The sequence below is a fragment of the Hemitrygon akajei genome, chromosome 4 (genome assembly GCF_048418815.1).
Source record: "Hemitrygon akajei chromosome 4, sHemAka1.3, whole genome shotgun sequence".
In the NCBI taxonomy this organism is placed as follows: Eukaryota; Metazoa; Chordata; class Chondrichthyes; order Myliobatiformes; family Dasyatidae; genus Hemitrygon; species Hemitrygon akajei.
In genome coordinates this window covers 196,141,004-196,153,306 of record NC_133127.1, presented here as the reverse complement: position 1 = coordinate 196,153,306, position 12,303 = coordinate 196,141,004, and positions in this window count along the sequence as shown.

Sequence of the window (12,303 nt, the reverse complement as noted above, 5' to 3'; positions counted from 1 at the left end):
AGCAGATTAGATAAGTACAGTGGGAGAGATCTGGCAGGATAGAAGTCTGGGTGCAGGTAGGAGATCAGGTCAGCATGGACTGGATGGGCCAAAGGGCCTAGTTCTGTGCTACACTGCTCTATGCCATTAAGAGTGAGGGGTGAGGCAAGGTAGTGAGAGAGGAGCCAGTTGAGGAGGGGATCCAGTGCAGGTGAAGCCAGACAGAGGGAGAGAGAGGGGGCAGAAAGGGACAGGCGGGCTGTGATCACCTCATGGACAGGCAGCGTAATTTGCATCTGGCATCTTGCACCATCAGTAAAATTACCACATAGAACGTTGACATTGAGCCACAAGGACAGAGATTAGGGCCGATGTATGAAACCTTGTCCAGCTGGTTTGCAGACATCAGAACACAGAACAGGAGGTCAGTCAGTGGTGGTGTGCCACAGGGCTTGGTGCTGGGCCCATTGTTGTTCACTATCTGTCTCAACGATTTGGGCTCTTGCAAATTTCTGTCGGTGTGTGGTGGAGAGCATTCCGAATGGTTGCATCGTGGCCTGGTGCAGAGATGCCAATGCACAGGGTCTCAAGTGGCTGCAGAGGGTTCAAGGTTCAAGTTCATTTATGATGTGTACATCAAAACAGGATGGGGGAGCTTCATCTTTTATATTCTGGCTGGGTAGCCTTGTTACGTATTCGGGCAACAATAATATAGATGAGTTAGGCAAGGGGTTTTATAACGATTAACACGTTTATTAAACACTGATAACAAACCCCCTTCAAATGTAAACAAACCCAAACAATGGTCCGAGCTCAGCTGCTGGCAGCTGGTCAGACAGTTCTTAATAGCTTTGCAGTCTCAAACAGTCTTTAAAGTAGTATTGAAAAAAACAGTTCTCCAAAGCGAATTGCCGAATGAAAACAGTTCAAAGAATGATATGCCGACAGTTCAAAAGCTCACGGTACTTTTAAAAGGAGAGACTTTTTAAAGCGATGTAAATTCTCTTCCACGTCGATGTCCTTCGATTCCCAGCGTCGAACTCCCACGTCGAATCTTATTAAATATAACAACTTAAAGTGACTGACCTTCCTTCCAAAATATTCTCAATCTCCCGCTTTTTCAGCGGGGACTATCGTGAGAATAGTAACCGAAATCCTTCCGAATGAGGATCACACAAAGTCGAAGTCAATCCATCGAAAATCGATTTTTCTCGATCTCCAAACTTCACTCTCCGTTAGCAAAGAAACCGTTGGCTCTAACCTTTTAAACTTTAGGCATTATATAAAACTTCATTTTTAACTAAACTGCGTCATCACATTAAATCACACAGTGATATGAAGTCATCTTGGCAAATCCAGCCACGAACTGCCCCACCCGACAGGGTGGGTCTTCCTTTTATACCCTGTAGAAAAAACCTGTCACATGACCTCTACTGGCGGGAAAATGACATCACTCCACCATTACCTCATGTCCAGTATAACTTCAACCCCAGTCACGTGACAAGGGTACCACTGTCACGTGTCACGGGTACGTAACAGCCTAAACATGAGGGTATAAATATTGATTACTCTTGCTGGTAAACATGAATAAATAAAATTTTACCTGTCTCCCTCCCCTCTTCTTCCATTCCCCACTCTGGCCACTTACCTGGTCTCACCTGTCTATCACCTCCCCTGGGTCCCTTCCTTCTTCCCTTTCTCCTGTGGTCCACTCTCTTCTCCTATCAGATTCCTTCCTCTCCAGACCTTTACTTTTCCTACTCACCTGACTTCACCTATCACCTCCTAGCTATCGAGACCATACGACATCGGAGCAGAATTAGACCATTCAGCCCATCGAGTCTGCTTCACCATTCCATCATGACTGATCCCAGATCCCACTCAACCCCATACACCTGCCTTCTCACCATATCCTTTGATGGCCTGACCGATCAAGAAACAATTAAATTCCACCTTAAATATACGCATGGACTTAGCATCCACCGCAGTCTGTGGCAGAGCATTCCACAGATTCACTACTCTCTGGCTAAAAAACTCCTCCCTACCTCTGTTCTAAAGGGTTACCCCTCAATGTTGAGGCTGTGCCCATTAGTTCTGGATACCCCACCATAGGAAACATCCTCTCCACATCCACCCTATCCAGTCCTTTCAACATTCAGTAGTTTTCAATGAGATGCTCCCATACTCTTCTAAATTCCAGTGAGTACAGGCCCAAAGCTGCCAAACGCTCCTCTTATGTTAACCCTTTCATTCCTAGAATCATCCTCGTGAACCTCTTCTGGACTCTCTCCAATGACACCATATTCTTTCTGAGATATGGGGCCCAAAACTGTTAACAATACTCCAAGTGCAGCCAGCCGAGTGTCTTATAAAGACTCAGCATTATCTCCTTGCTTTTATATTCTATTCCCCTTGAAATAAATGCCAACATTGCATTTGCCTTCTTTACCACAGAATCACCCTGTAAGTTAACATTCTGGGAGTCTTGCACGAGGATTCCTAAGTCCCTCTGCACCTCTGATGTTTGAACTTTCTCCCCATTTAGATAATAGTTCGCAGTATTGTTCCTTTTACCAAAATGCATTATCACACATTTCCCAACACTGCCACTTTTTTGCCCATTCTTCTAATTTGTCTAAGTCCTGCTGCAATCACATTGCTTCCTCAGCATTACCTACCCCTCCACCTATCTTCATATCAGCCACAAACTTTGCCAGAAAGCCAGCAATTCCATTATCTACATCATTGACAAACAATGTGAAAAGTAACGGTTCCAATACTGACCCCTGAGGAACACCGCAAATCACTGGCAGCCAACCAGAAAAGGTCTCCTTTATTCCCACTCACTGCCTCCTGCCTGTCAGCCATTCCTCCATCCATGCCAGTATCTTTCCTGTAATGCCATGGGATTTTATCTTGTTAAGCAGCCTCATGTGAGGCACCTTATCAAATGGCTTCTGAAAATGCAAGTAAATGACATCCACTGCCTCTCCTTTGTCCTCCCTGCTTGTAACTTCCTCGAAGAACTTTAACAGATTTGTCAAGCAAGATTTCTCTTCACAGAAACCATGTTGACTTTGACTTATTTCATCATTAGTTCCCAAGTACCTCGAAACCTCATCCTTAATAATAGACTTCAACACTTTCCCAACCACTGAGGTTAGGCTAACTGGTCTATAATTTCCTTTCTTAAAAAGTGGAGTAACATTTGCAATCTTCCAGTCCTCCGGGACCATGCCAGAATCAAGAGATTCTTGAAAGATCATGACCAATGCATCTATTATCTCTTCAGCAACCTCCCTCAGGACTCTGGGATGTAGTCCGTCTGGTCCAGGTGACTTATCCCTCCCTCAGGACTCTGGGGTGTAGTCCGTCTGGTCCAGGTGACTTATCCCTCCCTCAGGACTCTGGGATGTAGTCCACCTGGTCCAGGTGACTTATTTTGCTTAAGACCTTTGAGTGCACCTAGCACTCTTTCCTTTGTAATAACAATGGCACTCACCCCTCCTCCCTGAGATTCACAGACCACTGGCACATTGCTAGTGTCTTCCACAATGAAGGCTGATGCAAAGTACCCGTTAAGTTCATCTGTCATTTCTTTGTCCCCCATTACTATATCACCAACATCATTTTCCAGTGGTCCAATGTCAACTCTAACCTCCCTTTTACTCTCTATATAACTGAAAAACTTAATGTATCCTGCTTTATATTATCAGCTAGTTTGCCCTCATATTTCATCTTTTCCTTCCTTTTAGCTTTTTAGTTGTCTTTTATTGGATTTTAGAAGCTTCCCAATCATTCAACTTCCCACTCACTTTTGCTACCTTATATGCCCTTTTCTTGGGTCTTATGCAGTCCTTAACTTCCCTTGTCAGCCAAGGATGCCTACTCCTGCCATTTGAGAACTTCTTCCTCTTGGCATATATCTATCCTGCACCTTGTGAACTATTCCCAGAAATTTCAGCCATCTCTGCTCTGCCATCATCCCCACCAGTATCCTCCTCTGATCCACCTGGGCAAGCTCCTCTCTCATGCGTCTGTAATTCCCTTCATTCCATTGCGATACTGATACATGTGAGTTTTGCTTCTCCCTCTCAAATTGCGATATGAATTCAATCATATCATGATCACTGCCTCCTAAGGGTTCTTTTACATTAAGTTCCCTAATAAGATCAGGGTTATTACACTACACCCAATCTAAGATGGCCTTTCCCTGAGTAGACTCAAGCACAAGCTGCTCTAAAAAGCCATCTCATAGGCACTCAACAAATTCCCTCTCTTGTAATTGAACACCAACCTTGCATATTGAAGTCCTCCATTACAATTGTGTCATTACCCTTATTACATGCCTTTTCCAGCTCCCTTTGCAATCTCCACCCCACATTTTGCCTACAATTTGGAGGCCTGTATATGATAGATAGATAGATAGATACTTTATTCATCCCCATGGGGAAATTCAACATTTTTTCCAATGTCCCATACACTTATTGTAGCAAAACTAATTACATACAATACTTAACTGAGTAAAAATATGATATGCATCTAAAATCACTCTCTCAAAAAGCATTAATAATAGCTTTTTAAAAGTTCTTAAGTAGTTTACTTAAATACATTGAGTCCTAACCCCAGCACTTTAACATATCTTACTCCTGGCGGTTGAATTGTAAAGCCGAATGGCATTGGGGAGTATTGACCTCTTCATCCTGTCTGAGGAGCATTGCATCAATAGCAACCTGTCGCTGAAACTGCTTCTCTGTCTCTGGATGGTGCTATGTAGAGGATGTTCAGGGTTTTCCATAATTGACCGTAGCCTACTCAGCGCCCTTCGCTCTGCTACCGATGTTATACTCTCCAGTACTTTGCCCACGACAGAGCCCGCCTTCCTTACCAGCTTATTAAGATGTGAGGCGTCCCTCTTCTTAATGCTTCCTCCCCAACACGCCACCACAAAGAAGAGGGCGCTCTCCACAACTGACCTATAGAACATCTTCAGCATCTCACTACAAACATTGAATGACGCCAACCTTCTGAGGAAGTACAGTTGACTATGTAATCCTGTAATGGTTTTTTTACCCTTGCAATTTCCCATGATGTCATGCTGACAAATCTCTAGTTGCGCCACGAGTTTGTCCACCTTATTCCGAATGCTACGCACATTTAAATAGAGCACATTTAGTCCTGCATTCTTTGCCCTTTTCGAATTTTGCCTCTGTGGTACAATTTAATTCTTTGCTCTGTCTGCATTTGTACCCAATCATTGGCTTGTCCTTCCTTACATTCATGTTACACCCCTCATATACTTGTAAACCGGCTGGCTCATCCTCAGCTCTGTCACACCGGTTGCCATACCACTGCCAGATTAGCTTAAACCACTCCAACAGCTCTAGCAAACCTGCCTGCAAGGATATTGGTCCCCCCTCAGATTCAAGTGCAACCTGTCCCTTTTGTACAGGTCACACCTGCCCCAGAAGGGGTCCTAATGATCCAGAAATCTGAATCCCTGTCCCCTACTCCAATTCTTCAACCACAAATTTATCTGCCAACTCATTCTATTCCTATCCTCACTGTCATGTGGCACAGGCAGCAATCCCGAGATAACTACCCTGGAGGTCCTGTTTCTCAGCTTCCTTCCTAACTCCCTGTATTCCCTTTTCAGGACCTCCTCCCTTTTCCTTCCTGTGTCCTTGGTACCAATATGTACCACGACCTCTGGCTGCTCACCCTCTCTTTTCAGGATATTGTGGATGAGCTCAGAAACATCATGAACCCTGGCACCTGGGAGGCAAACTACCATCGTGTTTCCTTTTCACGTACACAGAATCACCTGTCTGTCCCCCTAACTGTAGAGTCCCCTATTATCACTGCCATCCTCTTCGGTTCCCTACCTTCTGAGCCACAGGGCCAGAGGTGCGGCCGCTTTTCCTTCCCCAAATAGGACATCCCCCCCAGAACAGTACTCAAAATGGAGTACGTTATTGAGGGTGATGGCTACAGGGGTGCTCTCCACTACCTGATGTTCTCCCTTCCCTCTCCTGACAGTCACCCATTTGTCTGTCTCCTGTAGCCTTGGGATGACTACCTCCCTGTAGCTCCTGTCTATCACTGCCTCACTTTCCCTAACAAGCTGAAGGTCATCGAGCTGCAGCTCCTCCTTCCCCCCCTCCCCACCTTTTTATTCTGTTATCTTCCTCCTTCCTCTCCAGTTCCAACGAAGGAATTCGGCCAGAAAGTTCGACCGTGTATTGACTCCATAGATGCTGACTGACTTGCTGAGTTCCTCCAGCATTTTGCGTGTGATAGAGTGAAGGTTGTTGACCCAGCCTGCTCTCTCATGGGGACAACCCTTCTCACCTGGAGAATATCTTCAAGAGGTGGTGCCTCGAGAAGGAGGCACCCATCACTACGGGCCCTCACCCTCTGGGACATGCCTCCTTCTCATTACTACATTAGGGAGGAGGTTCAGGAGTCTCAAGTCACACACTCAACATTTTAGGAACAGCTTCTTCCCCTCCACCATCAGATTTCTGAATGGTCCATGAACACCATCTCACTATTTGCCTATGCTAATATTTTTGCCCTGCACTGTACTGCTGCCTCAATAAACAAACGTCACAACAAACGTCAGTGATAATAAACCTGATTCTGAATCTATACACATCATTGTGTACAGTTTTGGCCATCTGGTATGGGAAAGATTTCAACTGGAAAGAGTATAAAGGTCAGAGCTTGCAGCGTGATCTGGACCAGCTGGGAAAACAGGCAGAAAAATGGAGATGGAATTCAATGCAGACAAGTGTGAGGTGTTGCACTTTGGGAGGATAAACCAGGGTAGGACTTACACAGTGAGCTGTAGGGAGAACAGAGGGATCTGGGAATAGAGATTCATAATTCCTTGAATTTGGCATCACAGGTAGACAGGGTCGTAAAGAAAGCTTTTGGCACCTTGGAGTACAGGAGTTGGGATGTGATGTTGATGTTGTATAAGACATTGGTGAGGCCTCATCTGGAGTACTGTGTGGAGTTCTGGTCACCTACCTAGAAGAAAGATAGCAATAAGATTGAAAGAGTTCAGAGAAAATTGACAAGGATGTTGCCAGGATTTGAGGTATAGGGATAGGTTGAATTGGTTGAATAGGTAGATTGGGAAAATCAAGATGGTGCTGATTTTGAATTCCAAGAGAGAATTTGTAGAATGCCTATGAGATAGCCTTTTAGAGCAGCTCATGGTTGAGCCCTCTAGGGGATCAGCTATTCTGGATTGGAGGCAGTGATCATAATACGATAGAATTCACCCTGCAATTTGAGAGGGAGAAACTAAAGTCAGATGTATCAGTATTACAGTGGAGTAGAGGGAATTACAGAGGCACGAGAGAGGACCTGGCCAAAGCTGGCTGAATGGAACACTAGCGGAGATGACAGCAGAGCAGCAAAGGCTGGAGTTTCTGGGAGAAAACCAGAAGCTTCAGGATGGATATATCCCAAAGAAAGGGAAGTATTCTAAAGGCAGGGATGATGCAGCTGTGGCAAAGTCAACATAAAAACCAAAGAGGGCATATAATAGAACAAAACTTAGTGGGAGGATTGGGAAGCTTTTAAAAACCAATCGAAGGCAACAAAAAAAGTCATTAGGAAGGAAAAGATGGAATACAAAGATAAGCCAGTCAATTATATTAAAGAGGATACCAAGAGTTCCTTCAGGCACCTGAAGTGTAAAGGAGAGGGAAGAGTAGGTGTCGGACCACTGGAAACAATGCTGGAGAGGTAGTTCAGCAGACAAACTGAATAAATATTTTGTATCAGTGTTCACTGTGGAAGACACTAGCAGCACTTTGGAAGTTTGAGAGTGTCAGGGGGCAGAAGTGTGTGAAGTTGCCATTACTAGGGAGAAGGCTTGTGGGAAACTGAAGGGTCTGAAGGCAGATAAGCCTGCACCCTAGAGTTCTGAAAGAGGCATCTGAAGGGATTCTGGAGGCATTAGTAATGATCTTTCAAGAAACAATGGATTCTGACATGATTCCTGAGGACTGGAAAATTGCAAATGTCACTCTACCCTTCAAGAAGGGAGAGAGGCAGAAGAAAGGAAACAATAGTCCAGTTAGCCAGACCTCAGTGGTTGGGAAGATGTTGGAGTTGATTATCAGGTTCCTGGCTGTTTGAGATGCACTAATAAAATAGGCTGAAGTCAGCATGGTTTCCTTGAGGGAAAATCTTGCCTGACAAATCTGTTGAAATTCTTTGAGGAAATAACAAGCAGGATAGGCAAAAGAGAATTAGTTGATGTTGTGTACTTGGATTTTCAGAAGGCCTTTGACAAAATGCCACCATGAGGCTGCTTAGAGCCCATGGTAATACAGGAAAGATACTAGCATGGATATAAGCAGTGGCTAATCGGCAGGAGGCAAAGAGTGGGAATAAAGGGAGTCTTTACTGATTGGCTGCCAGAGACCAGTAGTGTTCCACAGGGGTCTGCATTGGGACAATCCTTTTGGCATTATATGTCAATGAGTTGCATGATGACGTTGATGGCCTTGTTGCAAAGCTTGCAGACAGAGTGAGGATAGGTGGAGGGGCAGGTAGTTTTGAGGAAGCAGAGAGGCTGCAGAAGGACTTAGACAGATAGGAGAATGGGCTAAGAAGTGGCAGATGGGATACAGTTTTGGGATGTGCATGGCCATGCTCTTTGGTAGAACGAACAACAATGTTGGCTAGTTCCTTAACAGGGGGAAAATTCAAAAATCTGAGGTGCAAGGGGACTTGGAATCCTTGTGCAGGATTCGCTAAAGGTTAATTTACAGGTTGAAGGAGTGGTGAGGAAGACAAGTGTGATGTTAGCATTCATTTCAAGAGGACTAGAAGGATGCAATGTTGAGACTTTATGAAACACTGGTGAGGCTTCACTGGAGTTTTGTGAGCAGCTTTGGAGCCCATATCTATGAAAGGATTGTGCTGACATTGGAGAGGGTTCAAAGGAGGTTGATGAAAATGATTCCAGGATTGAAAGGCTTGTCTTATGAGGAGCATTTGATGGCTCTGGGCCTCTACTCACTGCAAGTTAGAAGAATGAGGGGGGATCTTATTGAAACCTATCAAATATTGAAAGGACTTGATAGAGTGGATGTGGAGAAGATGTTTCCTTTCATGGGGGAGTCTACAATCAGAGGGCACAACCTCAGTACAGGGATGTCCATTTAGAACAGAGAAGAGGAATTTCTTCAGCCAGAGAGTGGTGAATCTGTGGAATTTGTTGCCATAGGCAGAGGTTGATAAACGATAAATCAGGGAGTGAAAGGTTACAGGAAGAAGGCAGGAAAATGGGTTTGAGAGGGAAATGGATCAGACATGATCAAATGGATAGCAGACTCAATGGGCCGAATGACCTGATTCTTATGGTCCAAATGGCACTCGGCAGTTTAATAGTTCAGCAGAGTCTGGATAGGCCGAAGAACCTGTTTCTGCGCTGTAATATTCAGTGGTTCCATGATAATCACTCTATGGTTTATTAGAATGTCTGTCAGCACTTGTGTCCTGTGTTATAGGGTGAGGCAGGATAGACAAAGACCTTCTTCTTCGGAGCAGATGCACAATCTTATGGAGGTGTAGACAATCGTGATGGGCAGAAATTGGTTGAATCAGCGCTCCCTCTAATTTTTTTACAGCTGCGCAGACCACTCTTGCTCCGAGTGTAGACTTCAGGAGAGGGAAACCAGATGTCTGTGAGCCAGTGATCAGAGACGGAGATGGTCAGTAACTTTAAATTCCAGGGTGTCCCTATCTCAGCGGACGTGTCCTGGACCCATCATATAAACATAATTGCGAAGGAAACGTGACAGCGCCTCTGCTTCCTCAGGAATCTGCAGAGATTCGGCATGTCATCAAAAACCTTGGCAGACTTCTGTAGACGTGTGGTGGAATGTGTGCTGACTGGCTATGTTGACTGGGACACCAATGCCTACAAAAGGTAGAGTATTTGGCCCAGTACACGACAGGTAAAACCCTCCCAACCGTGGCGAACATCTCCATGAAACATTGCCAGAGAAAAGCAGCATCCACCATCAAAGATCCTCACCACCCAGGTCACAGTCTTTTCTCACTGCTGCCATCAGGTAGAAGGTACAGGAGCCTCAGGACAGTTATTACCTCTCAACCTTGAAGGCTCTTGAACAAAAGGGCATAACTACACTACATTATTTCATGTTCTTGTTATTTATTTATATCTGCATTTGCACAGTTTGTTACCCATTGATCCAGTCTACAGTTACTGTTCTATAGATTCGGTAAGATTGCCGGCAGCAAAAAGATTCTCTGTGTTGTATGTGGTGACATGTATGTACTCTGATGATAAATTTTACTTTGACTTTGAGTAGGAAACTTTTACACGGCATGAAAGTTGTGTGGCACTGTAATTTTTTAATATGCATGCCGTTGCATATTTAGAGTGAACATTGAAAAATCACATACTTTTGATGTTATTTATGAATTGAAGTGCATAACGAAATTCAGTCCAACGGACAAAACCTTTCACCTTTTCGAGCTGCATGGTAACCACGCCACGTGCACTGGAGCATTTTGGTTACTGAGCTGCCGTGCACCTGCACAGCTTGAGGGAACAGTGGGTTGTACGCACACAATGTTCTTTCCAGGGACAACAAATCAAAACTAGAGGGCATTGGTTTCAGTTGAGAGGTGAGTTAGGGTGTATTCTGGAGATATGGTATATAGCAAATATTAGTTCAACAGCGACCGGTCTTCAGATCTGGATATGGATTGTAGATTGAATTTAAAATGCAGCTCAGGACAGTAGCGTTCATGGAGCAGCAGACTGGGGTCAACTACAAACCAGGAAACGCCCCATTGCCCTGAGACGTCTACATATGCAAGAATGCAGCTCAGACAGTGGTATAAATGTGCAGTCTAGGCCATCCGGAGAGTTGGCGTGAAGGTCGCAGTGTCTGAAAATCAAATGTAACTCAAAGGAAGGATTTCCAACCCAAAGCATTGATATAAACAATGTCACTGCAACTATTGAAACTGTGAGATTCCATTGACCTTAAGGGTATGAAATGTGATGTACTTTGAGTTTAAAGCCTCTTCTTCCAGAAGTGTCTCCAGAACTTTGTGTGTGTTGCTCAGATTTCTAGCATCTGCAGATTTTTCTCCAGGATGACAGCTGATTGTTCTGATGGACAAAGACTTTCATTATCACCAACTTCAGTGTCTTGCAGTGCCTTCGTTCAAAGTCACAAGGTGGAAGATTGAAAGGGACCTGAGGGGGCAACTTCTTTACCCAGAGGATGCCTAGAATATGGAACGAGTTGACAGAGAAAATGGTTGAGGCAGGGTACAATAATGACATTTGGGATGTTACAAGGATAGGAAAGGTTTAGAAGGACACTGGCAAAACGCAGGCAAATGGAACTAGCTTATGGTCAGCATGCCCAAGCTGGGTTAAAGGGCCTCTTTCTGTGCCATACGACTCTATCAGCAGTTTCTGAAATAAAAACTGGAAACGTTGGAAACACTCAGCATGTCAGGCAGCATCTGTGAGGAGAGAAACAGTTAACGTTACTGGTTAGGAATGCCGTAAGTTCCGGTTCAGTTTATTGTTATTCGACCATACTGATGTGTACAACCAAATGATGCAAGGTTTCTCCAAACCAAGTGTACATATAACTCACACACGCAACACATAAATTAATATTACCACAATTAAATTAACAAATAATAAGGTGTATTTATGACACAAGTTAAAATGTAACAGTATAATGCTACTAGCTCTTCAAATATGATGAGATGTGGGTGGGAGATTCTTTGGAGTTTCTTTATTGGAACTTCAACCCTTCTCTTCTCGCTGCTACCATCGGCAGGAGATACAGGAGCCTCAGGTCACACCACCATTGGGCAGGAGATACAGGAGCCTCAGGTCCCACACCACCATCGGGCAGGAGATACAGGAGCCTCAGGTCCCACACCACCATCGGGCAGGAGATACAGGAGCCTCAGGTCTCACACCACCATCGGGCAGGAGATACAGGAGCCTCAGGTCCCAACACCACTATCGGGCAGGAGATACAGGAGCCTCAGGTCCCACACCACTATCGGGCAGGAGATACAGGAGCCTCAGGTCTCACACCACCATTGGGCAGGAGATACAGGAGCCTCAGGTCCCACATCACCATCAGGCAGGAGATACAGGAGCCTCAGGTCTCACACCACCATCGGGCAGGAGATACAGGAGCCTCAGGTCCCACACCACCATCGGGCAGGAGATACAGGAGCCTCAGGTCACACCACCACCATCAGGCAGGAGATACAGGAGCCTCAGGT